Raw genomic sequence first — 27022 nt, forward strand, 5'->3', positions numbered from 1 at the left:
CCCCTTACAGGTACAGTTAGTATTTCACCTTTAACCTTTAACCTCTCCCCTTACAGGTACAGTTAGTCTTTGACCTTTAACCCCTAACCTCTCCCCTTACAGGTACAGTTAGTATTTGACCTTTAACCCCGAACCTCTCCCCATAAAGGTACAGTTAGTATTTGACATTTAACCCCTAACCTGTCCCCTTACAGGTACAGTTAGTCTTTGACCTTTAACCCCTAACCTCTCCCCTTACAGGTACAGTTAGTCTTTGACCTTTAACCCCTAACCTCTCCCCTTACAGGTACAGTTAGTATTTGACCTTTAACCCCAAACCTCTCCCCTTACAGGTACTGTTAGTATTTGACATTTAACCTCTCCCCTTACAGGTACAGTTACTATTTGACCTTTAACCTCTAACCTCTCCCCTTACAGGTACTGTTAGTATTTGCCAAAGAGGACAGCCAGAATAATGGGTTCTGCTGGGCGTGTGAGAAGGCCAATTTCAGGTGTAACGTGGCGAGGACGCCAGAGGCAGCGCTGGAGTGTTTCCAGGAAAAGCACCACGACCTCGTCATCATCGACCACAGACATTCCAGATACTTCGACGCTGAATCACTATGCCGGTACGTTATATCAGTAGGTTAGGTATATGCTGGTACGTTATATCAGTAGGTTAGGTATATGCTGGTATGTTACCTTGTTATATCAGTAGGTTAGGTATATGCTGGTACATTATATCAGTAGGTTAGGTATATGCTGGTACGTTATATCAGTAGGTTAGGTATATGCTGGTATGTTACCTTGTTATATCAGTAGGTTAGGTATATGCTGGTATGTTATATCAGTAGGTTAGGTATATGCTGGTACGTTATATCAGTAGGTTAGGTATATGCTGGTACATTATATCAGTAGGTTAGGTATATGCTGGTACATTATATCAGTAGGTTAGGTATATGCTGGTACGTTACCTTGTTATATCAGTAGGTTAGGTATATGCTGGTACGTTATATCAGTAGGTTAGGTATATGCTGGTACGTTACCTTGTTATATCAGTAGGTTAGGTATATGCTGGTACGTTATATCAGTAGGTTAGGTATATGCTGGTACGTTATATCAGTAGGTTAGGTATATGCTGGTACATTATATCAGTAGGTTAGGGTGTGTTACTATGTTGGTATGTTACTATGCCTTTATGTTACTATGCTGGTGTGTTACTATGCTGGGGTGTTACTATGCTGGTATGTTACTATGCTGGTATGTTACTATGCTGGTATGTTACTATGCTGGTGTGTTACTATGCTGGTATGTTACTATGCCTTTATGTTACTATGTTGGTATGTTACTATGCCTTTATGTTACTATGCTGGTATGTTACTATGCTGGTGTGTTACTATGCTGGTATGTTACTATGCTGGTATGTTACTATGCTGGTATGTTACTATGCTGGTGTGTTACTATGCTGGTGTGTTACTATGCTGGTATGTTACTATGCTGGTATGTTACTATGCCTTTATGTTACTATGCTGGTATGTTACTATGCTGGTATGTTACTATGCTGGTGTGTTACTATTCTGGTATGTTACTATGCTGGTGTGTTACTATGCCTTTATGTTACTATGCTGGTATGTTACTATGCTGGTGTGTTACTATGCTGGTATGTTACTATGCTGGTATGTTACTATGCTGGTATGTTACTATGCTGGTATGTTACTATGCTGGTATGTTACTATGCTGGTATGTTACTATGCTGGTGTGTTACTATGTTGGTATGTTACTATGCCTTTATGTTACTATGCTGGTGTGTTACTATGCTGGGGTGTTACTATGCTGGTATGTTACTATGCTGGTGTGTTACTATGCTGGTATGTTACTATGCTGGTATGTTACTATGCCTTTATGTTACTATGCTGGTGTGTTACTATGCTGGTGTGTTACTATGCTGGTATGTTACTATGCTGGTATGTTACTATGCTGGTATGTTACTATGCCTTTATGTTACTATGCTGGTGTGTTACTATGCTGGTGTGTTACTATGCTGGTATGTTACTATGCTGGTATGTTACTATGATGGTATGTTACTATGCTGGTATGTTACTATGCTGGTATGTTACTATGCTGGTATGTTACTATGCTGGTGTGTTACTATGCTGGTATGTTACTATGCCTTTATGTTACTATGCTGGTATGTTACTATGCTGGTGTGTTACTATGCTGGTATGTTACTATGCCTTTATGTTACTATGCTGGTATGTTACTATGCCTTTATGTTACTATGCCTTTATGTTACTATGCTGGTATGTTACTATGCCTTTATGTTACTATGCTGGTGTGTTACTATGCTGGTATGTTACTATGCTGGTATGTTACTATGCCTTTATGTTACTATGCCTTTATGTTACTATGCCTTTATGTTACTATGCTGGTGTGTTACTATGCTGGTATGTTACTATGCTGGTATGTTACTATGCTGGTATGTTACTATGCTGGTATGTTACTATGCTGGTGTGTTACTATGCTGGTGTATTACTATGCTGGTGTGTTACTATGCTGGTGTGTTACTATGCTGGTATGTTACTATGCCTTTATGTTACTATGCTGGTATGTTACTATGCCTTTATGTTACTATGCTGGTGTGTTACTATGCTGGTGTGTTACTATGCTGGTATGTTACTATGCCTTTATGTTACTATGCTGGTATGTTACTATGCTGGTATGTTACTATGCTGGTGTGTTACTATGCTGGTATGTTACTATGCTGGTATGTTACTATGCTGGTATGTTACTATGCCTTTATGTTACTATGCTGGTATGTTACTATGCTGGTGTGTTACTATGCTGGTGTGTTACTATGCTGGTGTGTTACTATGCTGGTGTGTTACTATGCCTTTATGTTACTATGCTGGTGTGTTACTATGCTGGTATGTTACTATGCCTTTATGTTACTATGCTGGTGTGTTACTATGCTGGTGTGTTACTATGCTGGTGTGTTACTATGCTGGTATGTTACTATGCTGGTATGTTACTATGCTGGTATGTTACTATGCTGGTATGTTACTATGCTGGTGTGTTACTATGCTGGTGTGTTACTATGCTGGTGTGTTACTATGCTGGTATGTTACTATGCCTTTATGTTACTATGCTGGTGTGTTACTATGCTGGTGTATTACTATGCCTTTATGTTACTATGCTGGTATGTTACTATGCCTTTATGTTACTATGCTGGTATGTTACTATGCCTTTATATTACTATGCTGGTGTGTTACTATGCTGGTGTGTTACTATGCTGGTGTGTTACTATGCCTTTATGTTACTATGCCTTTATGTTACTATGCCTTTATGTTACTATGCTGGTATGTTACTATGCTGGTGTGTTACTATGCTGGTATGTTACTATGCTGGTGTGTTACTATGCTGGTGTGTTACTATGCTGGTGTGTTACTATGCTGGTATGTTACTATGCTGGTGTGTTACTATGCCTTTATGTTACTATGCCTTTATGTTACTATGCTGGTATGTTACTATGCTGGTATGTTACTATGCTGGTGTGTTACTATGCTGGTATGTTACTATGCTGGTGTGTTACTATGCTGGTATGTTACTATGCTGGTATGTTACTATGATGGTATGTTACTATGCTGGTATGTTACTATGCTGGTATGTTACTATGCTGGTATGTTACTATGCTGGTGTGTTACTATGCTGGTATGTTACTATGCCTTTATGTTACTATGCTGGTATGTTACTATGCTGGTGTGTTACTATGCTGGAATGTTACTATGCCTTTATGTTACTATGCTGGTATGTTACTATGCCTTTATGTTACTATGCCTTTATGTTACTATGCTGGTATGTTACTATGCCTTTATGTTACTATGCTGGTGTGTTACTATGCTGGTATGTTACTATGCTGGTATGTTACTATGCCTTTTATGTTACTATGCCTTTATGTTACTATGCTGGTATGTTACTATGCTGGTGTGTGTTACTATGCTGGTATGTTACTATGCTGGTATGTTACTATGCTGGTGTGTTACTATGCTGGTATGTTACTATGCTGGTGTGTTACTATGCTGGTGTATTACTATGCTGGTGTGTTACTATGCTGGTGTGTTACTATGCTGGTATGTTACTATGCCTTTATGTTACTATGCTGGTATGTTACTATGCCTTTATGTTACTATGCTGGTGTGTTACTATGCTGGTGTGTTACTATGCTGGTATGTTACTATGCCTTTATGTTACTATGCTGGTATGTTACTATGCTGGTATGTTACTATGCTGGTGTGTTACTATGCTGGTATGTTACTATGCTGGTATGTTACTATACTGGTATGTTACTATGCCTTTATGTTACTATGCTGGTATGTTACTATGCTGGTGTGTTACTATGCTGGTGTGTTACTATGCTGGTGTGTTACTATGCTGGTGTGTTACTATGCCTTTATGTTACTATGCTGGTGTGTTACTATGCTGGTATGTTACTATGCCTTTATGTTACTATGCTGGTGTGTTACTATGCTGGTGTGTTACTATGCTGGTGTGTTACTATGCTGGTATGTTACTATGCTGGTATGTTACTATGCTGGTATGTTACTATGCTGGTATGTTACTATGCTGGTGTGTTACTATGCTGGTGTGTTACTATGCTGGTGTGTTACTATGCTGGTATGTTACTATGCCTTTATGTTACTATGCTGGTGTGTTACTATGCTGGTGTATTACTATGCCTTTATGTTACTATGCTGGTATGTTACTATGCCTTTATGTTACTATGCTGGTATGTTACTATGCCTTTATATTACTATGCTGGTGTGTTACTATGCTGGTGTGTTACTATGCTGGTGTGTTACTATGCCTTTATGTTACTATGCCTTTATGTTACTATGCTGGTATGTTACTATGCTGGTGTGTTACTATGCTGGTATGTTACTATGCTGGTGTGTTACTATGCTGGTGTGTTACTATGCTGGTGTGTTACTATGCTGGTATGTTACTATGCTGGTGTGTTACTATGCCTTTATGTTACTATGCCTTTATGTTACTATGCTGGTATGTTACTATGCTGGTATGTTACTATGCTGGTGTGTTACTATGCTGGTATGTTACTATGCTGGTGTGTTACTATGCTGGTGTGTTACTATGCTGGTGTGTTACTATGCTGGTGTGTTACTATGCTGGTGTGTTACTATGCTGGTATGTTACTATGCTGGTATGTTATGTTACTATGCTGGTGTGTTACTATGCTGGTATGTTACTATGCTGGTGTGTTACTATGCTGGTATGTTACTATGCTGGTGTGTTACTATGCTGGTGTGTTACTATGCTGGTGTGTTACTATGCTGGTGTGTTACTATGCTGGTATGTTACTATGCTGGTATGTTACTATGCTGGTGTGTTACTATGCTGGTATGTTACTATGCTGGTGTGTTACTATGCTGGTATGTTACTATGCTGGTATGTTACTATGCTGGTATGTTACTATGCTGGTATGTTACTATGCTGGTATGTTACTATGCTGGTATGTTACTATGCTGGTATGTTACTATGCCTTTATGTTACTATGCTGGTATGTTACTATGCTGGTATGTTACTATGCTGGTATGTTACTATGCTGGTGTGTTACTATGCTGGTGTGTTACTATGCTGGTATGTTACTTTGCTGGTATGTTACTATGCTGGTGTGTTACTATGCTGGTGTGTTACTATGCTGGTGTGTTACTATGTTGGTATGTTACTATGCCTTTATGTTACTATGCTGTTGTGTTACTATGCTGGTGTGTTACTATGCTTGTGTGTTACTATGCCTTTATGTTACTATGCTGGTATGTTACTATGCTGGTATGTTACTATGTTGGTATGTTACTATGCTGGTGTGTTACTATGCTGGTGTGTTACTATGCTGGTGTGTTACTATGCTGGTGTGTTACTATGCTGGCATGTTACTATGCTGGTGTGTTACTATGCTGGTATGTTACTATGCCTTTATGTTACTATGCTGGTATGTTACTATGCTGGTGTGTTACTATGCTGGTATGTTACTATGCCTTTATGTTACTATGCTGGTATGTTACTATGCCTTTATGTTACTATGCTGGTGTGTTACTATGCTGGTGTGTTACTATGCTGGTATGTTACTATGCTGGTATGTTACTATGCTGGTATGTTACTATGCTGGTATGTTACTATGCTGGTATGTTACTATGCTGGTGTGTTACTATGCTGGTGTGTTACTATGCTGGTGTGTTACTATGCTGGTGTGTTACTATGCCTTTATGTTACTATGCTGGTGTGTTACTATGCTGGTATGTTACTATGCCTTTATGTTACTATGCTGGTGTGTTACTATGCTGGTATGTTACTATGCCTTTATGTTACTATGCTGGTGTGTTACTATGCTGGTGTATTACTATGCCTTTATGTTACTATGCTGGTATGTTACTATGCCTTTATGTTACTATGCTGGTATGTTACTATGCCTTTATATTACTATGCTGGTGTGTTACTATGCTGGTGTGTTACTATGCTGGTGTGTTACTATGCTGGTATGTTACTATGCTGGTGTGTTACTATGCCTTTATGTTACTATGCCTTTATGTTACTATGCCTTTATGTTACTATGCCTTTATGTTACTATGCTGGTATGTTACTATGCTGGTGTGTTACTATGCTGGTATGTTACTATGCTGGTGTGTTACTATGCTGGTGTGTTACTATGCTGGTGTGTTACTATGCTGGTATGTTACTATGCTGGTGTGTTACTATGCCTTTATGTTACTATGCCTTTATGTTACTATGCTGGTATGTTACTATGCTGGTATGTTACTATGCTGGTATGTTACTATGCTGGTATGTTACTATGCTGGTGTGTTACTATGCTGGTATGTTACTATGCTGGTGTGTTACTATGCTGGTATGTTACTATGCTGGTGTGTTACTATGCTGGTGTGTTACTATGCTGGTATGTTACTATGCTGGTATGTTACTATGCTGGTGTGTTACTATGCTGGTATGTTACTATGCTGGTATGTTACTATGCTGTGTATGTTACTATGCTGGTGTGTTACTATGCTGGTGTGTTACTATGCTGGTGTGTTACTATGCTGGTATGTTACTATGCTGGTATGTTACTATGCTGGTATGTTACTATGCTGGTGTGTTACTATGCTGGTATGTTACTATGCTGGTGTGTTACTATGCTGGTATGTTATGTTACTATGCTGGTATGTTACTATGCTGGTATGTTACTATGCTATGTTACTATGCTGGTATGTTACTATGCTGGTATGTTACTATGCTGGTATGTTACTATGTGTTACTATTTATGTTACTATGCTGGTATGTTACTATGCTGGTATGTTACTATGCTGGTATGTTACTATGCTGGTGTGTTACTATGCTGGTGTGTTACTATGCTGGTATGTTACTTTGCTGGTATGTTACTATGCTGGTGTGTTACTATGCTGGTGTGTTACTATGCTATGTTACTATGTGTATGTTACTATGTTGGTATGTTACTATGCCTTTATGTTACTATGCTGGTGTGTTACTATGCTGGTGTGTTACTATGCTGGTGTGTTACTATGCCTTTATGTTACTATGCTGGTATGTTACTATGCTGGTATGTTACTATGTTGGTATGTTACTATGCTGGTGTGTTACTATGCTGGTGTGTTACTATGCTGGTGTGTTTATGCTGGTGTGTTACTATGCTGGTGTGTTTATGCTATGCTATGGTATGTTACTATGCTGGTATGTTACTATGCTTTATGTTACTATGCTGGTATGTTACTATGCTGGTGTGTTACTATGCTGGTATGTTACTATGCTGGTATGTTACTATGCTGGTGCTGTTACTATGCTGGTATGTTACTATGCCTTTATGTTACTATGCTGGTATGTTACTATGCCTTTATGTTACTATGCTGGTATGTTACTATGCTGGTATGTTACTATGCTGGTATGTTACTATGCTGGTATGTTACTATGCTGGTGTGTTACTATGCTGGTATGTTACTATGCCTTGGTATGTTACTATGCTTTATGTTACTATGGTATGTTACTATGCCTTTATGTTACTATGCTGGTGTGTTACTATGCTGGTATGTTACTATGCTGGTATGTTACTATGCTGGTGTGTTACTATGCTGGTGTGTTACTATGCTGGTATGTTACTATGCTGGTATGTTACTATGCTGGTATGTTACTATGCCTTTATGTTACTATGCTGGTGTGTTACTATGCTGGTGTGTTACTATGCTGGTATGTTACTATGCCTTTATGTTACTATGCTGGTATGTTACTATGCTGGTATGTTACTATGCCTTTATGTTACTATGCTGGTATGTTACTATGCTGGTGTGTTACTATGCTGGTATGTTACTATGCCTTTATGTTACTATGCTGGTATGTTACTATGCTGGTGTGTTACTATGCTGGTGTGTTACTATGCTGGTGTGTTACTATGCTGGTGTGTTACTATGCCTTTATGTTACTATGCTGGTGTGTTACTATGCTGGTATGTTACTATGCCTTTATGTTACTATGCTGGTGTGTTACTATGCTGGTATGTTACTATGCTGGTGTGTTACTATGCTGGTGTGTTACTATGCTGGTGTGTTACTATGCTGGTATGTGACTATGCCTTTATGTTACTATGCTGGTGTGTTACTATGTTGGTATGTTACTATGCCTTTATGTTACTATGCTGGTATGTTACTATGCTGGTGTGTTACTATGCTGGTATGTTACTATGCTGGTATGTTACTATGCTGGTATGTTACTATGCTGGTGTGTTACTATGCTGGTGTGTTACTATGCTGGTATGTTACTATGCTGGTATGTTACTATGCTTTATGTTACTATGCTGGTATGTTACTATGCTGGTATGTTACTATGCTGGTGTGTTACTATGCTGGTATGTTACTATGCTGGTGTGTTACTATGCCTTTATGTTACTATGCTGGTATGTTACTATGCTGGTATGTTACTATGCTGGTATGTTACTATGCTGTTACTATGTATGTTACTATGCTGGTATGTTACTATGCTGGTATGTTACTATGCTGGTGTGTTACTATGCTGGTGTGTTACTATGCTGGTATGTTACTATGCTGGTATGTTACTATGCTGGTATGTTACTATGCTGGTGTGTTACTATGCTGGTGTGTTACTATGCTGGTGTGTTACTATGCTGCTGGTATGTTACTATGCCTTTATGTTACTATGCTGGTATGTTACTATGCTGGTGTGTTACTATGCTGGTATGTTACTATGCTGGTATGTTACTATGCTGGTATGTTACTATGCTGGTGTGTTACTATGTTGGTATGTTACTATGCCTTTATGTTACTATGCTGGTGTGTTACTATGCTGGTGTGTTACTATGCTGGTATGTTACTATGCTGGTATGTTACTATGCTGGTGTGTTACTATGCTGGTATGTTACTATGCTTTGTGTTACTATGCTGGTGTGTTACTATGCCTTTATTTATGTTACTATGCTGGTGTGTTACTATGCTGGTGTGTTACTATGCTGGTGTGTTACTATGCCTTTATGTTACTATGCTGGTGTGTTACTATGCTGGTATGTTACTATGTTACTATGCTTATGTTACTATGCTGGTGTGTTACTATGCTGGTATGTTACTATGCTGGTATGTACTATGCTGGTGTGTTACTATGTTACTATGCTGGTGTGTTACTATGCTGGTGTGTTACTATGCTGGTATGTTACTATGCTGGTGTGTTACTATGCCTTTATGTTACTATGCTGGTATGTTACTATGCCTTTATGTTACTATGTTACTATTTATGTTACTATGCTGGTGTGTTACTATGCTGGTATGTTACTATGCCTTTATGTTACTATGCCTTTATGTTACTATGCTGGTATGTTACTATGCTGGTATGTTATGCTGGTGTGTTACTATGCTGGTGTGTTACTATGCTGGTATGTTACTATGCTGGTGTGTTACTATGCTGGTGTGTTACTATGCTGGTGTGTTACTATGCTGGTGTGTTACTATGCTGGTATGTTACTATGCTGGTGTGTTACTATGCTGGTATGCCTTTATGTTACTATGCTGGTATGTTACTATGCTACTATGCCTGGTATGTTACTATGCTGGTGTGTTACTATGCTGGTATGTTACTATGCTGGTGTGTTACTATGCTGGTATGTTACTATGCTGGTGTGTTACTATGCTGGGTGTGTTACTATGCTGGTATGTTACTATGCTGGTGTGTTACTATGCTGGTATGTTACTATGCTGGTATGTTACTATGCTGCCTTTGTGTTACTATGCTGGTATGTTACTATGCTGGTGTGTTACTATGCTGGTTACTATATGTTACTATGCTGGTGTGTTACTATGCTGGTGTGTTACTATGCTGGTGTGTTACTATGCTGGTGTGTTACTATGCTGGTATGTTACTATGCTGGTATGTTACTATGCTGGTGTGTTACTATGCTGGTATGTTACTATGCTGGTGTGTTACTATGCTGGTATGTTACTATGCTGGTATGTTACTATGCTGGTATGTTACTATGCTGGTATGTTACTATGCTGGTATGTTACTATGCTGGTATGTTACTATGCTGGTGTGTTACTATGCTGGTATGTTACTATGCCTTTATGTTACTATGCTGGTGTGTTTATGTTACTATGCTGGTATGTTACTATGCTGTTACTATGCTGGTATGTTACTATGCTGTGTGTGTGTTACTATGCTGGTGTGTTACTATGCTGGTATGTTACTATGCTGGTATGTTACTATGCTGGTGTGTTACTATGCTGGTGTGTTACTATGCTGGTGTGTTACTATGCTGGTATGTTACTATGCCTTTATGTTACTATGCTGTTGTGTTACTATGCTGGTGTGTTACTATGCTGGTGTGTTACTATGTTACTATGCTTTATGTTACTATGCTGGTATGTTACTATGCTGGTATGTTACTATGCTGGTATGTTACTATGCTGGTGTGTTACTATGCTGTTGTGTTACTATGCTGGTGTGTTTACTATGCTATGCTGGTATGGTATGTTACTATGCTGGTATGTTACTATGCCTTTATGTTACTATGCTGGTTACTATGCTGGTATGTTACTATGCTTTATGTTACTATGCTGGTGTGTTACTATGCTGGTGTGTTACTATGCTGGTATGTTACTATGCTGGTATGTTACTATGCTGGTATGTTACTATGCTTATGTTACTATGCTGGTATGTTACTATGCTGGTATGTTACTATGCTGGTGTGTTACTATGCTGGTGTGTTACTATGCTGGTTTATGTTACTATGCTGGTGTGTTACTATGCTGGTGTGTTACTATGCTGTTACTATGTATGTTACTATGCTGTTACTATGCTGGTGTGTTACTATGCTGGTATGTTACTATGCTGGTGTGTTACTATGCTGGTATGTTACTATGCTGGTGTGTTACTATGCTGGTGTGTTACTATGCTGGTATGTTACTATGCCTTTATGTTACTATGCTGGCTGTGTTACTATGTTGGTATGTTACTATGCCTTTATGTTACTATGCTGGTATGTTACTATGCTGGTGTGTTACTATGCTGGTATGTTACTATGCTGGTATGTTACTATGCTGGTGTGTTACTATGCTGGTATGTTACTATGCTGGTGTGTTACTATGCTGGTGTGTTACTATGCTGGTATGTTACTATGTTACTGGTATGTTACTATGCCTTTATGTTACTATGCTGGTATGTTACTATGCTGGTATGTTACTATGCTGGTGTGTTACTATGCTGGTATGTTACTATGCTGGTGTGTTACTATGCTGGTGTGTTACTATGTTACTATGCTGGTGTGTTACTATGCTGGTGTGTTACTATGCTGGTATGTTACTATGCTGGTGTGTTACTATGCTGGTATGTTACTATGCTGGTGTGTTACTATGCTGGTGTGTTACTATGCTGGTGTGTTACTATGCTGGTATGTTACTATGCTGGTATGTTACTATGCTGGTGTGTTACTATGCTGTGGGTATGTTACTATGCTGGTGTGTTACTATGCTGGTATGTTTACTGGTATGTTGCTGGTATGTTACTATGCTGGTATGTTACTATGCTGGTATGTTACTATGCTGGTATGTTACTATGCTGGTATGTTACTATGCTGGTGTGTTACTATGCTGGTATGTTACTATGTTACTATGCTTATGTTACTATGCTATGTTTATGTTACTATGCTGGTATGTTACTATGCTGGTATGTTACTATGCTGGTGTGTTACTATGCTGGTGTGTTACTATGCTGGTATGTTACTTGCTGGTATGTTACTATGCTGGTGTGTTACTATGCTGGTGTGTTACTATGCTGGTGTGTTACTATGTTGGTATGTTACTATGCCTTTATGTTACTATGCTGTTGTGTTACTATGCTGGTGTGTTACTATGCTGGTGTGTTACTATGCCTTTATGTTACTATGCTGGTATGTTACTATGCTGGTATGTTACTATGTTGGTATGTTACTATGCTGGTGTGTTACTATGCTGGTGTGTTACTATGCTGGTGTGTTACTATGCTGGTATGTTACTATGCTGGTATGTTACTATGCCTTTATGTTACTATGCTGGTATGTTACTATGCCTGGTATGTTACTATGCTGGTGTGTTACTATGCTGGTGTGTTACTATGCTGGTATGTTACTATGCTGGTTACTATGCCTTTATGTTACTATGCCTTTATGTTACTATGCTGTTACTATGTATGTTACTATGCTGTTACTATGCCTTTATGTTACTATGCCTTTATGTTACTATGCCTGTGTTACTATGCTGGTGTGTTACTATGCTGGTGTGTTACTATGCTGGTGTGTTACTATGCTGGTGTGTTACTATGCTGGTGTGTTACTATGCTGGTATGTTACTATGCCTGGTGTGTTACTATGCTGGTGTGTTACTATGCTGGTATGTTACTATGCTGGTATGTTACTATGCTGGTGTGTTACTATGCTGGTGTGTTACTATGCTGGTATGTTACTATGCCTGGTGTGTTTATGTTACTATGCTGGTGTGTTACTATGTTGGTATGTTACTATGCCTTTATGTTACTATGCTGGTATGTTACTATGCTGGTGTGTTACTATGCTGGTATGTTACTATGCTGGTATGTTACTATGCTGGTATGTTACTATGCTGGTGTGTTACTATGCTGGTGTGTTACTATGCTGGTATGTTACTATGCTGGTATGTTACTATGTTACTATGCTGGTATGTTACTATGCTATGCTTTATGTTACTATGCTGGTATGTTACTATGCTGGTATGTTACTATGCTGGCTGTATGTTACTATGCTGGTATGTTACTATGCTGGTATGTTACTATGCTGGTGTGTTACTATGCTGGTATGTTACTGTTACTATGCTGGTGTGTTACTATGCTGGTATGTTACTATGCTGGTATGTTACTATGCTGGTATGTTACTATGCTGGTATGTTACTATGCTGGTGTGTTACTATGTTACTATGCTGGTGTTGTTACTATGCTGGTGTGTTACTATGCTGGTGTGTTACTACTATGCCTTTATGTTACTATGCTGGTGTGTTACTATGCTGGTGTGTTACTATGCTGGTATGTTACTATGCTGGTATGTTACTATGCTGGTATGTTACTATGCTGGTGTGTTACTATGCTGTTGTGTTACTATGCTGGTGTGTTACTATGCTGGTATGTTACTATGCTGGTATGTTTATGTATGTTACTATGCTGGTATGTTACTATGCCTTTATGTTACTATGCTGGTGTGTTACTATGCTGGTGTGTTACTACTGGTATGCTGGTGTGTTACTATGCCTTTATGTTACTATGCTGGTATGTTACTATGCTGGTATGTTACTATGCTGGTATGTTACTATGCTGGTGTGTTACTATGCTGGTGTGTTACTATGCTGGTGTGTTACTATGCTGGTGTGTTACTATGCTGGTATGTTACTATGCTGGTGTGTTACTATGCTGGTGTGTTACTATGCTGTATGTTACTATGCTGGTGTGTTACTATGCTGGTGTGTTACTATGCTGGTGTGTTACTATGCTGGTATGTTACTATGCCTTTATGTTACTATGTTGGTGTGTTACTATGCCTTTATGTTACTATGCTGGTATGTTACTATGCTGGTGTGTTACTATGCTGGTATGTTACTATGCTGGTATGTTACTATGCTGGTATGTTACTATGCTGGTGTGTTACTATGCTGGTGTGTTACTATGCTGGTATGTTACTATGCTGGTATGTTACTATGCCTTTATGTTACTATGCTGGTATGTTACTATGCTGGTATGTTACTATGCTGGTGTGTTACTATGCTGGTATGTTACTATGCTGGTGTGTTACTATGCTGGTTGTTACTATGCTGGTGTGTTACTATGCTGGTGTGTTACTATGCTGGTGTGTTACTATGCTGGTATGTTACTATGCTGGTGTGTTACTATGCTGGTATGTTACTATGCTGGTATGTTACTATGCTGGTGTGTTACTATGCTGGTATGTTACTGGTATGTTACTATGCTGGTGTGTTACTATGCTGGTATGTTACTATGCTGGTGTGTTACTATGCTACTATGCTGGTATGTTACTATGCTGGTGCCTGTTACTATGCTGGTATGTTACTATGCTGGTGTGTTACTATGCTGGTGTGTTACTATGCTGGTGTGTTTACTATGCTGGTATGTTACTATATGTTACTATGCCTTATGTTACTATGCTGGTGTGTTACTATGCTGGTGTGTTACTATGCTGGTATGTTACTATGCTGGTATGTTACTATGCTGGTATGTTACTATGCTGGTGTGTTACTATGTTGGTATGTTACTATGCTATGCTTTATGTTACTATGCTGGTGTGTTACTATGCTGGTATGTTGTATGTTACTATGCTTGTGTTACTATGCTGGTATGTTACTATGCTGGTATGTTACTATGCTGGTATGTTACTATGCTGGTGTGTTATGCTGGTGTGTTACTATGCTGGTGTGTTACTATGCTTATGTTACTATGCTGGTATGTTACTATGCCTTTATGTTACTATGCTGGTGTTACTATGTTACTATGCTGGTGTGTTACTATGCTGGTATGTTACTATGCTGGTGTGTTACTATGCTGGTATGTTACTATGCTGGTGTGTTACTATGCTGGTGTGTTACTATGCTGGTATGTTACTATGCCTTTATGTTACTATGCTGGTGTGTTACTATGCTGGTGTGTTACTATGCTGGTGTGTTACTATGCTGGTTACTATGTTACTATGCTGGTATGTTACTATGCTGGTGTGTTACTATGCCTATGCTGGTATGTTACTATTTATGTTACTATGCTGGTGTGTTACTATGCTGGTGTGTTACTATGCTGGTATGTTACTATGCCTTTATGTTACTATGCTGGTATGTTACTATGCTGGTATGTTACTATGCTGTTACTATGCTGTGTTACTATGCTGGTATGTTACTACTATGCTGGTGTGTTACTATGCTGGTATGTTACTATGCTGGTGTGTTACTATGCTGTTACTATGTGTGTTACTATGCCTTTATGTTGCTGGTGTGTTACTATGCTGGTGTGTTACTATGCTGGTATGTTACTATGCCTTTATGTTACTATGCTGGTATGTTACTATGCTGGTATGTTACTATGTTACTACTATATGTTACTATGCTGGTGTGTTACTATGCTGGTGTGTTACTATGCTTATGTTACTATGCTGGTATGTTACTATGCCTTTATGTTACTATGCTGGTGTGTTACTATGCTTGTATGCCTTTATGTTACTGGTGTGTTACTATGCTGGTATGTTACTATGCCTTGTTACTATGTTACTATGCTGGTGTGTTACTATGCTGGTGTGTTACTACTTTATGTTACTATGCTGGTGTGTTACTATGCTGGTATGTTACTATGCTGGTGTGTTACTATGCCTTTATGTTACTATGCTGGTATGTTACTATGCTGGTATGTTACTATGCCTTTATGTTACTATGCTGGTGTGTTACTATTCTGGTATGTTACTATGCTTTATGTTACTATGCCTTTATGTTACTATGCTGGTATGTTACTATGCTGGTGTGTTACTATGCTGGTATGTTACTATGCTGGTGTGTTACTATGCTGGTGTGTTACTATGCTGGTGTGTTACTATGCTGGTATGTTACTATGCTGGTGTGTTACTATGCCTTTATGTTACTATGCTGGTATGTTACTATGCTGGTATGTTACTATGCTGGTGTGTTACTATGCTGGTATGTTACTATGCTGGTATGTTACTATGCTGGTATGTTACTATGCTGGTGTGTTACTATGCTGGTGTTACTATGCTGGTGTGTTACTATGCTGGTGTGTTACTATGCTGGTGTGTTACTATGCTGGTATGTTACTATGCCTTTATGTTACTATGCTGGTGTGTTACTATGCTGGTGTGTATGCTGGTGTGTTACTATGCTGGTGTGTTACTATGCTGGTATGTTACTATGCTGGTGTGTTACTATGCTGGTGTGTTACTATGCTGGTGTGTTACTATGCTGGTGTGTTACTATGCTGGTATGTTACTATGCTGGTATGTTACTATGCTGGTATGTTACTATGCTGGTATGTTACTATGCTGGTGTGTTACTATGCTGGTATGTTACTATGCTGGTATGTTACTATGCTGGTATGTTACTATGCTGGTATGTTACTATGCTGGTATGTTACTATGCTGGTATGTTACTATGCTGGTGTGTTACTATGCTGGTATGTTACTATGCCTTTATGTTACTATGCTGTTATGTTACTATGCTGGTATGTTACTATGCTGGTATGTTACTATGCTGGTGTGTTACTATGCTGGTGTGTTACTATGCTGGTATGTTACTTAGCTGGTATGTTACTATGCTGGTGTGTTACTATGATGGTGTGTTACTATGCTGGTGTGTTACTATGTTGGTATGTTACTATGCCTTTATGTTACTATGCTGTTGTGTTTACTATGCTGGTGTGTTACTATGCTGGTGTGTTACTATGCCTTTATGTTACTATGCTGGTATGTTACTATGCTGGTATGTTACTATGTTGGTATGTTACAATGCTGGTGTGTTACTATGCTGTTGTGTTACTATGCTGGTGTGTTACTATGCTGGTATGTTACTATGCTGGTATGTTACTATGCCTTTATGTTACTATGCTGGTATGTTACTATGCCTTTATGTTACTATGCTGGTGTGTTTATGTTACTATGCTGGTGTGTTACTATGCTGGTGTGTTACTATGCTGGTATGTTACTATGCTGGTATGTTACTATGCCTTTATGTTACTATGCTGGTATGTTACTATGCTGGTATGTTACTATGCTGGTGTGTTACTATGCTGGTGTGTTACTATGCTGGTGTGTTACTATGCTGGTGTGTTACTATGCTGGTGTGTTACTATGCTGGTGTGTTACTATGCTGGTATGTTACTATGCTGGTGTGTTACTATGCTGTATGTGTGTTACTATGCTGGTGTGTTACTATGCTGGTGTTACTATGCTGTTACTATGCTGGTATGTTACTATGTGTGTTACTATGCTGGTGTGTTACTATGCTGGTATGTGACTATGCCTTTATGTTACTATGCTGGTGTGTTACTATGTTGGTATGTTACTATGCCTTTATGTTACTATGCTGGTATGTTACTATGCTGGTGTGTTACTATGCTGGTATGTTACTATGCTGGTATGTTACTATGCTGGTATGTTACTATGCTGGTGTGTTACTATGCTGGTGTGTTACTATGCTGGTATGTTACTATGCTGGTATGTTACTATGCCTTTATGTTACTATGCTGGTATGTTACTATGCTGGTATGTTACTATGCTGGTGTGTTACTATGCTGGTATGTTACTATGCTGGTGTGTTACTATGCTGGTGTGTTACTATGCTGGTGTGTTACTATGCTGGTGTGTTACTATGCTGGTATGTTACTATGCTGGTATGTTACTATGCTGGTGTGTTACTATGCTGGTATGTTACTATGCTGGTATGTTACTATGCTGGTGTGTTACTATGTTGGTATGTTACTATGCCTTTATGTTACTATGCTGGTGTGTTACTATGCTGGTGTGTTACTATGCTGGTATGTTACTATGCTGGTATGTCACTATGCTGGTATGTTACTATGCTGGTATGTTACTATGCCTTTATGTTACTATGCTGGTATGTTACTATGCCTTTATGTTACTATGCTGGTGTGTTACTATGCTGGTGTGTTACTATGCTGGTGTGTTACTATGCCTTTATGTTACTATGCTGGTGTGTTACTATGCTGGTATGTTACTATGCCTTTATGTTACTATGCTGGTGTGTTACTATGCTGGTATGTTACTATGCTGGTGTGTTACTATGCTGGTGTGTTACTATGCTGGTGTGTTACTATGCTGGTATGTGACTATGCCTTTATGTTACTATGCTGGTGTGTTACTATGTTGGTATGTTACTATGCCTTTATGTTACTATGCTGGTATGTTACTATGCTGGTGTGTTACTATGCTGGTATGTTACTATGCTGGTATGTTACTATGCTGGTATGTTACTATGCTGGTGTGTTACTATGCTGGTGTGTTACTATGCTGGTATGTTACTATGCTGGTATGTTACTATGCCTTTATGTTACTATGCTGGTATGTTACTATGCTGGTATGTTACTATGCTGGTGTGTTACTATGCTGGTATGTTACTATGCTGGTGTGTTACTATGCCTTTATGTTACTATGCTGGTATGTTACTATGCTGGTGTGTTACTATGCTGGTATGTTACTATGCTGGTATGTTACTATGCTGGTATGTTACTATGCTGGTATGTTACTATGCTGGTGTGTTACTATGCTGGTGTGTTACTATGCTGGTATGTTACTATGCTGGTATGTTACTATGCTGGTATGTTACTATGCTGGTGTGTTACTATGCTGGTGTGTTACTATGCTGGTGTGTTACTATGCTGGTATGTTACTATGCCTTTATGTTACTATGCTGGTATGTTACTATGCTGGTGTGTTACTATGCTGGTATGTTACTATGCTGGTATGTTACTATGCTGGTATGTTACTATGCTGGTGTGTTACTATGTTGGTATGTTACTATGCCTTTATGTTACTATGCTGGTGTGTTACTATGCTGGTGTGTTACTATGCTGGTATGTTACTATGCTGGTATGTTACTATGCTGGTATGTTACTATGCTGGTATGTTACTATGCCTTTATGTTACTATGCTGGTATGTTACTATGCCTTTATGTTACTATGCTGGTGTGTTACTATGCTGGTGTGTTACTATGCTGGTATGTTACTATGCCTTTATGTTACTATGCTGGTGTGTTACTATGCTGGTGTGTTACTATGCTGGTATGTTACTATGCCTTTATGTTACTATGCCTTTATGTTACTATGCTGGTGTGTTACTATGCTGGTGTGTTACTATGCTGGTATGTTACTATGCTGGTATGTTACTATGCTGGTATGTTACTATGCTGGTGTGTTACTATGCTGGTGTGTTACTATGCTGGTGTGTTACTATGCTGGTGTGTTACTATGCTGGTGTGTTACTATGCCTTTATGTTACTATGCTGGTGTGTTACTATGCTGGTATGTTACTATGCCTTTATGTTACTATGCTGGTGTGTTACTATGCTTGTATGTTACTATGCCTTTATGTTATATGCTGGTGTGTTACTATGCTGGTGTGTTACTATGCCTTTATGTTACTATGCTGGTATGTTACTATGCCTTTATGTTACTATGCTGGTATGTTACTATGCCTTTATGTTACTATGCTGGTGTGTTACTATGCTGGTGTGTTACTATGCTGGTGTGTTACTATGCTGGTATGTTACTATGCTGGTGTGTTACTATGCCTTTATGTTACTATGCCTTTATGTTACTATGCCTTTATGTTACTATGCCTTTATGTTACTATGCTGGTGTGTTACTATTCTGGTATGTTACTATGCCTTTATGTTACTATGCCTTTATGTTACTATGCTGGTATGTTACTATGCTGGTGTGTTACTATGCTGGTATGTTACTATGCTGGTGTGTTACTATGCTGGTGTGTTACTATGCTGGTGTGTTACTATGCTGGTATGTTACTATGCTGGTGTGTTACTATGCCTTTATGTTACTATGCTGGTATGTTACTATGCTGGTATGTTACTATGCTGGTGTGTTACTATGCTGGTATGTTACTATGCTGGTGTGTTACTATGCTGGTATGTTACTATGCTGGTGTGTTACTGTGCTGGTGTGTTACTATGCTGGTGTGTTACTATGCTGGTGTGTTACTATGCTGGTATGTTACTATGCCTTTATGTTACTATGCTGGTGTGTTACTATGCTGGTATGTTACTATGCTGGTGTGTTACTATGCTGGTATGTTACTATGCTGGTGTGTTACTATGCTGGTGTGTTACTATGCTGGTGTGTTACTATGCTGGTGTGTTACTATGCTGGTATGTTACTATGCTGGTATGTTACTATGCTGGTGTGTTACTATGCTGGTATGTTACTATGCTGGTGTGTTACTATGCTGGTATGTTACTATGCTGGTATGTTACTATGCTGGTATGTTACTATGCTGGTATGTTACTATGCTGGTATGTTACTATGCTGGTATGTTACTATGCTGGTGTGTTACTATGCTGGTATGTTACTATGCCTTTATGTTACTATGCTGGTATGTTACTATGCTGGTATGTTACTATGCTGGTATGTTACTATGCTGGTGTGTTACTATGCTGGTGTGTTACTATGCTGGTATGTTACTTTGCTGGTATGTTACTATGCTGGTGTGTTACTATGATGGTGTGTTACTATGCTGGTGTGTTACTATGTTGGTATGTTACTATGCCTTTATGTTACTATGCTGTTGTGTTACTATGCTGGTGTGTTACTATGCTGGTGTGTTACTATGCCTTTATGTTACTATGCTGGTATGTTACTATGCTGGTATGTTACTATGTTGGTATGTTACAATGCTGGTGTGTTACTATGCTGTTGTGTTACTATGCTGGTGTGTTACTATGCTGGTATGTTACTATGCTGGTATGTTACTATGCCTTTATGTTACTATGCTGGTATGTTACTATGCCTTTATGTTACTATGCTGGTGTGTTACTATGCTGGTGTGTTACTATGCTGGTATGTTACTATGCTGGTATGTTACTATGCCTTTATGTTACTATGCTGGTATGTTACTATGCTGGTATGTTACTATGCTGGTGTGTTACTATGCTGGTGTGTTACTATGCTGGTGTGTTACTATGCTGGTGTGTTACTATGCTGGTGTGTTACTATGCTGGTATGTTACTATGCTGGTGTGTTACTATGCTGGTGTGTTACTATGCTGGTGTGTTACTATGCTGGTATGTTACTATGCTGGTGTGTTACTATGCTGGTGTGTTACTATGCTGGTATGTGACTATGCCTTTATGTTACTATGCTGGTGTGTTACTATGTTGGTATGTTACTATGCCTTTATGTTACTATGCTGGTATGTTACTATGCTGGTGTGTTACTATGCTGGTATGTTACTATGCTGGTATGTTACTATGCTGGTATGTTACTATGCTGGTGTGTTACTATGCTGGTGTGTTACTATGCTGGTATGTTACTATGCTGGTATGTTACTATGCCTTTATGTTACTATGCTGGTATGTTACTATGCTGGTATGTTACTATGCTGGTGTGTTACTATGCTGGTATGTTACTATGTTACTATGCGGTGTGGTGTGTTACTATGCTGGTGTGTTACTATGCTGGTGTGTTACTATGCTGGTGTGTTACTATGCTGGTATGTTACTATGCTGGTATGTTACTATGCTGGTGTGTTACTATGCTGGTATGTTACTATGCTGGTGTGTTACTATGCTGGTATGTTACTATGCTGGTATGTTACTATGCTGGTATGTTACTATGCTGGTATGTTACTATGCTGGTATGTTACTATGCTGGTGTGTTACTATGCTGGTATGTTACTATGCCTTTATGTTACTATGCTGGTATGTTACTATGCTGGTATGTTACTATGCTGGTATGTTACTATGCTGGTATGTTACTTTGCTGGTATGTTACTATGCTGGTGTGTTACTATGATGGTGTGTTACTATGCTGGTGTGTTACTATGTTGGTATGTTACTATGCCTTTATGTTACTATGCTGTTGTGTTACTATGCTGGTGTGTTACTATGCTGGTGTGTTACTATGCCTTTATGTTACTATGCTGGTATGTTACTATGCTGGTATGTTACTATGTTGGTATGTTACTATGCTGGTGTGTTACTATGCTGGTGTTACTATGTTGTGTTACTATGCTGGTGTGTTACTATGCTGGTATGTTACTATGCTGGTATGTTACTATGCCTTTATGTTACTATGCTGGTATGTTACTATGCCTGGTATGTTACTATGCTGGTGTGTTACTATGCTGGTGTGTTACTATGCTGGTATGTTACTATGCTGGTATGTTACTATGCCTTTATGTTACTATGCTGGTATGTTACTATGCTGGTATGTTACTATGCTGGTGTGTTACTATGCTGGTGTGTTACTATGCTGGTGTGTTACTATGCTGGTGTGTTACTATGCTGGTGTGTTACTATGCTGGTGTGTTACTATGCTGGTATGTTACTATGCTGGTGTGTTACTATATGCTGGTGGTGTTACTATGCTGGTGTGTTACTATGCTGGTATGTTACTATGCTGGTGTGTTACTATGCTGGTGTGTTACTATGCTGGTGTGTTACTATGCTGGTATGTTACTATGCCTTTATGTTACTATGCTGGTGTGTTACTATGCTGGTGTGTTACTATGCTGGTATGTTACTATGCTGGTATGTTACTATGCTGGTATGTTACTATGCTGGTGTGTTACTATGCTGGTATGTTACTATGCCTTTATGTTACTATGCTGGTGTGTTACTATGCTGGTGTGTTACTATGCTGGTATGTTACTATGCTGGTATGTTACTATGCTGGTATGTTACTATGCTGGTATGTTACTATGCTTTATGTTACTATGCTGGTATGTTACTATGCCTTTATGTTACTATGCTGGTGTGTTACTATGCTGGTGTGTTACTATGCTGGTATGTTACTATGCCTTTATGTTACTATGCTGGTGTGTTACTATGCTGGTGTGTTACTATGCTGGTATGTTACTATGCCTTTATGTTACTATGCTGGTGTGTTACTATGCCTTTATGTTACTATGCTGGTGTGTTACTATGCCTTTATGTTACTATGCTGGTGTGTTACTATGCCTTTATGTTACTATGCTGGTGTGTTACTATGCCTTTATGTTACTATGCTGGTGTGTTACTATGCTGGTGTGTTACTATGCTGGTATGTTACTATGCTGGTATGTTACTATGCTGGTATGTTACTATGCTGGTGTGTTACTATGCTGGTGTGTTACTATGCTGGTGTGTTACTATGCTGGTGTGTTACTATGCTGGTGTGTTACTATGCCTTTATGTTACTATGCCTTTATGTTACTATGCTGGTGTGTTACTATGCCTTTATTTTACTATGCTGGTGTGTTACTATGCTGGTATGTTACTATGCCTTTATGTTACTATGCTGGTGTGTTACTATGCTGGTATGTTACTATGCCTTTATGTTACTATGCTGGTGTGTTACTATGCTGGTGTGTTACTATGCCTTTATGTTACTATGCTGGTATGTTACTATGCCTTTATGTTACTATGCTGGTGTGTTACTATGCTGGTATGTTACTATGCCTTTATGTTACTATGCTGGTGTGTTACTATGCTGGTGTGTTACTATGCTGGTATGTTACTATGCTGGTATGTTACTATGCTGGTATGTTACTATGCTGGTATGTTACTATGCCTTTATGTTACTATGCTGGTGTGTTACTATGCTGGTGTGTTACTATGCTGGTGTGTTACTATGTTGGTATGTTACTATGCTGGTGTGTTACTATGCTGGTATGTTACTATGCCTTTATGTTACTATGCTGGTGTGTTACTATGCTGGTGTGTTACTATGCCTTTATGTTACTATGCTGGTATGTTACTATGCCTTTATGTTACTATGCTGGTATGTTACTATGCCTTTATGTTACTATGCTGGTGTGTTACTATGCTGGTGTGTTACTATGCTGGTGTGTTACTATGCTGGTATGTTACTATGCTGGTGTGTTACTATGCCTTTATGTTACTATGCCTTTATGTTACTATGCCTTTATGTTACTATGCCTTTATGTTACTATGCCTTTATGTTACTATGCTGGTGTGTTACTATTCTGGTATGTTACTATGCCTTTATGTTACTATGCCTTTATGTTACTATGCTGGTATGTTACTATGCTGGTATGTTACTATGCTGGTGTGTTACTATGCTGGTATGTTACTATGCTGGTGTGTTACTATGCTGGTGTGTTACTATGCTGGTGTGTTACTATGCTGGTATGTTACTATGCTGGTGTGTTACTATGCCTTTATGTTACTATGCCTTTATGTTACTATGCTGGTATGTTACTATGCTGGTATGTTACTATGCTGGTGTGTTACTATGCTGGTATGTTACTATGCTGGTGTGTTACTATGCTGGTATGTTACTATGCTGGTGTGTTACTGTGCTGGTGTGTTACTATACTGGTGTGTTACTATGCTGGTGTGTTACTATGCTGGTATGTTACTATGCCTTTATGTTACTATGCTGGTGTGTTACTATGCTGGTATGTTACTATGCTGGTGTGTTACTATGCTGGTATGTTACTATGCTGGTGTGTTACTATGCTGGTGTGTTACTATGCTGGTGTGTTACTATGCTGGTGTGTTACTATGCTGGTATGTTACTATGCTGGTATGTTACTATGCTGGTGTGTTACTATGCTGGTATGTTACTATGCTGGTGTGTTACTATGCTGGTATGTTACTATGCTGGTATGTTACTATGCTGGTATGTTACTATGCTGGTATGTTACTATGCTGGTATGTTACTATGCTGGTATGTTACTATGCTGGTATGTTACTATGCCTTTATGTTACTATGCTGGTATGTTACTATGCTGGTATGTTACTATGCTGGTATGTTACTATGCTGGTGTGTTACTATGCTGGTGTGTTACTATGCTGGTATGTTACTTTGCTGGTATGTTACTATGCTGGTGTGTTACTATGTTGGTATGTTACTATGCCTTTATGTTACTATGCTGTTGTGTTACTATGCTGGTGTGTTACTATGCTGGTGTGTTACTATGCCTTTATGTTACTATGCTGGTATGTTACTATGCTGGTATGTTACTATGTTGGTATGTTACTATGCTGGTGTGTTACTATGCTGGTGTGTTACTATGCTGGTGTGTTACTATGCTGGTATGTTACTATGCTGGTATGTTACTATGCCGGTATGTTACTATGCTGGTATGTTACTATGCCTTTATGTTACTATGCTGGTGTGTTACTATGCTGGTTTGTTACTATGCTGGTATGTTACTATGCTGGTATGTTACTATGCCTTTATGTTACTATGCTGGTATGTTACTATGCTGGTATGTTACTATGCTGGTGTGTTACTATGCTGGTGTGTTACTATGCTGGTGTGTTACTATGCTGGTGTGTTACTATGCTGGTATGTTACTATGCTGGTGTGTTACTATGCTGGTGTGTTACTATGCTGGTGTGTTACTATGCTGGTATGTTACTATGCTGGTGTGTTACTATGCTGGTGTGTTACTATGCTGGTGTGTTACTATGCTGGTGTGTTACTATGCCTGTGTGTCACAGCCTTCTAATGCAGCATCCTAATGCAGCATCCTAATGCAGCATCCTGATGCAGCATCCTAATGCAGCATCCTTACTGGCTGGATGGGTTTACCAAATTGGAACAATGGGTTTTCTAGTTTCTGCGGTGTGCCTGTCCTCAGACCTCAGTCCCCTGCTACCTGGTGAAGTCAGGTCCCTTCTCAACGAGCAACAACTCTCCCCCCTCCTCCCCACTCCACACACCACTCTATCTTTAGCCCGGGCCCAAACCAAAAACAAGTTTACAAACATTAATTGACTCTGGCCGTAGCCTGTATGTTAACCTTATTCATCTTGGCCAGTCTATAGGTTCAGTGTACACGCAGGGCTCTCTGTGGAGAACTAAAGCTTCTTTATGGTGACTGGCTGAAGAGAAACCACAGCCAGATGACCACGACTGCTACACTGCATTCTTTCACTGGGCCAAGATCTGCTCGTGGAGCTGCACCACAGGGCCTAGGACTGCTCACAGAGCTGCACCAGTCCTGCACACAGAGCTTTGGTCTGGGAGAATCCGAGCTGCACCACAGGGTCTAGTCCTGCTCATGGAGCTGCACCACAGGGCCTAGGCCTGCTCATAGAGCTGCACCACAGGGCCTAGGCCTGCTCACGGAGCTGCCCCACAGGGCCTAGGCCTGCTCATGGAGCTGCACCAATCCTGCACACAGAGCTTTGGTCTGGGAGAATCCGAGCTGCACCACAAGGTCTAGGCCTGCTCCATTGATATGCTGGCTCTTTGGCAGTTTCCACCAGTATGTTTTCTAGCCAAATGATAAATGTGTGTCTTTGTTTTCCCTTCAGGTCGATCAGGGCGGTGACCTCTTCAGAAAACACTGTGATAGTCGCTGTAGTAAAAAGGTATGTTCCCTCCGCTCCCTCCTCTCTTTATGTCCTGATAGTCTCCATCTATATACCAGTCACTATGATCATAGTCTACATCTATATACCAGTCACTATGATCATAGTCTCCATCTATATACCAGTCACTATGATCATAGTCTCCATCTATATACCAGTCACTGAGTGTAGTCTCCATCTATATACCAGTCACTGAGTGTAGTCTCCATCTATATACCAGTCACTATGATCATAGTCTACATCTATATACCAGTCACTATGATCATAGTCTACATCTATATACCAGTCACTGAGTGTAGTCTCCATCTATATACCAGTCACTATGATCATAGTCTCCATCTATATACCAGTCACTATGATCATTGTCTCCATCTATATACCAGTCACT

The 27022-nt window shown here is 39.2% G+C and overlaps 1 protein-coding gene across 1 annotated transcript in view; it reads left to right on the plus strand.

Moving 5' to 3' along the window:
* Nucleotides 1–408: 408 nt before the first annotated feature.
* Nucleotides 409–27022, plus strand: part of LOC124027240 (high affinity cAMP-specific and IBMX-insensitive 3',5'-cyclic phosphodiesterase 8A-like) — a gene marked incomplete at its 3' end in the record, with an annotated part of 52293 nt that continues 25679 nt past the window's right edge. Inside the window, exons 1-2 of the mRNA XM_046339703.1 lie at nt 409–608; nt 26578–26634. The remainder of the gene's footprint in view (nt 609–26577; nt 26635–27022) is intronic.

This window comes from Oncorhynchus gorbuscha, unplaced genomic scaffold (genome assembly GCF_021184085.1).
Source record: "Oncorhynchus gorbuscha isolate QuinsamMale2020 ecotype Even-year unplaced genomic scaffold, OgorEven_v1.0 Un_scaffold_3030, whole genome shotgun sequence".
In the NCBI taxonomy this organism is placed as follows: Eukaryota; Metazoa; Chordata; class Actinopteri; order Salmoniformes; family Salmonidae; genus Oncorhynchus; species Oncorhynchus gorbuscha.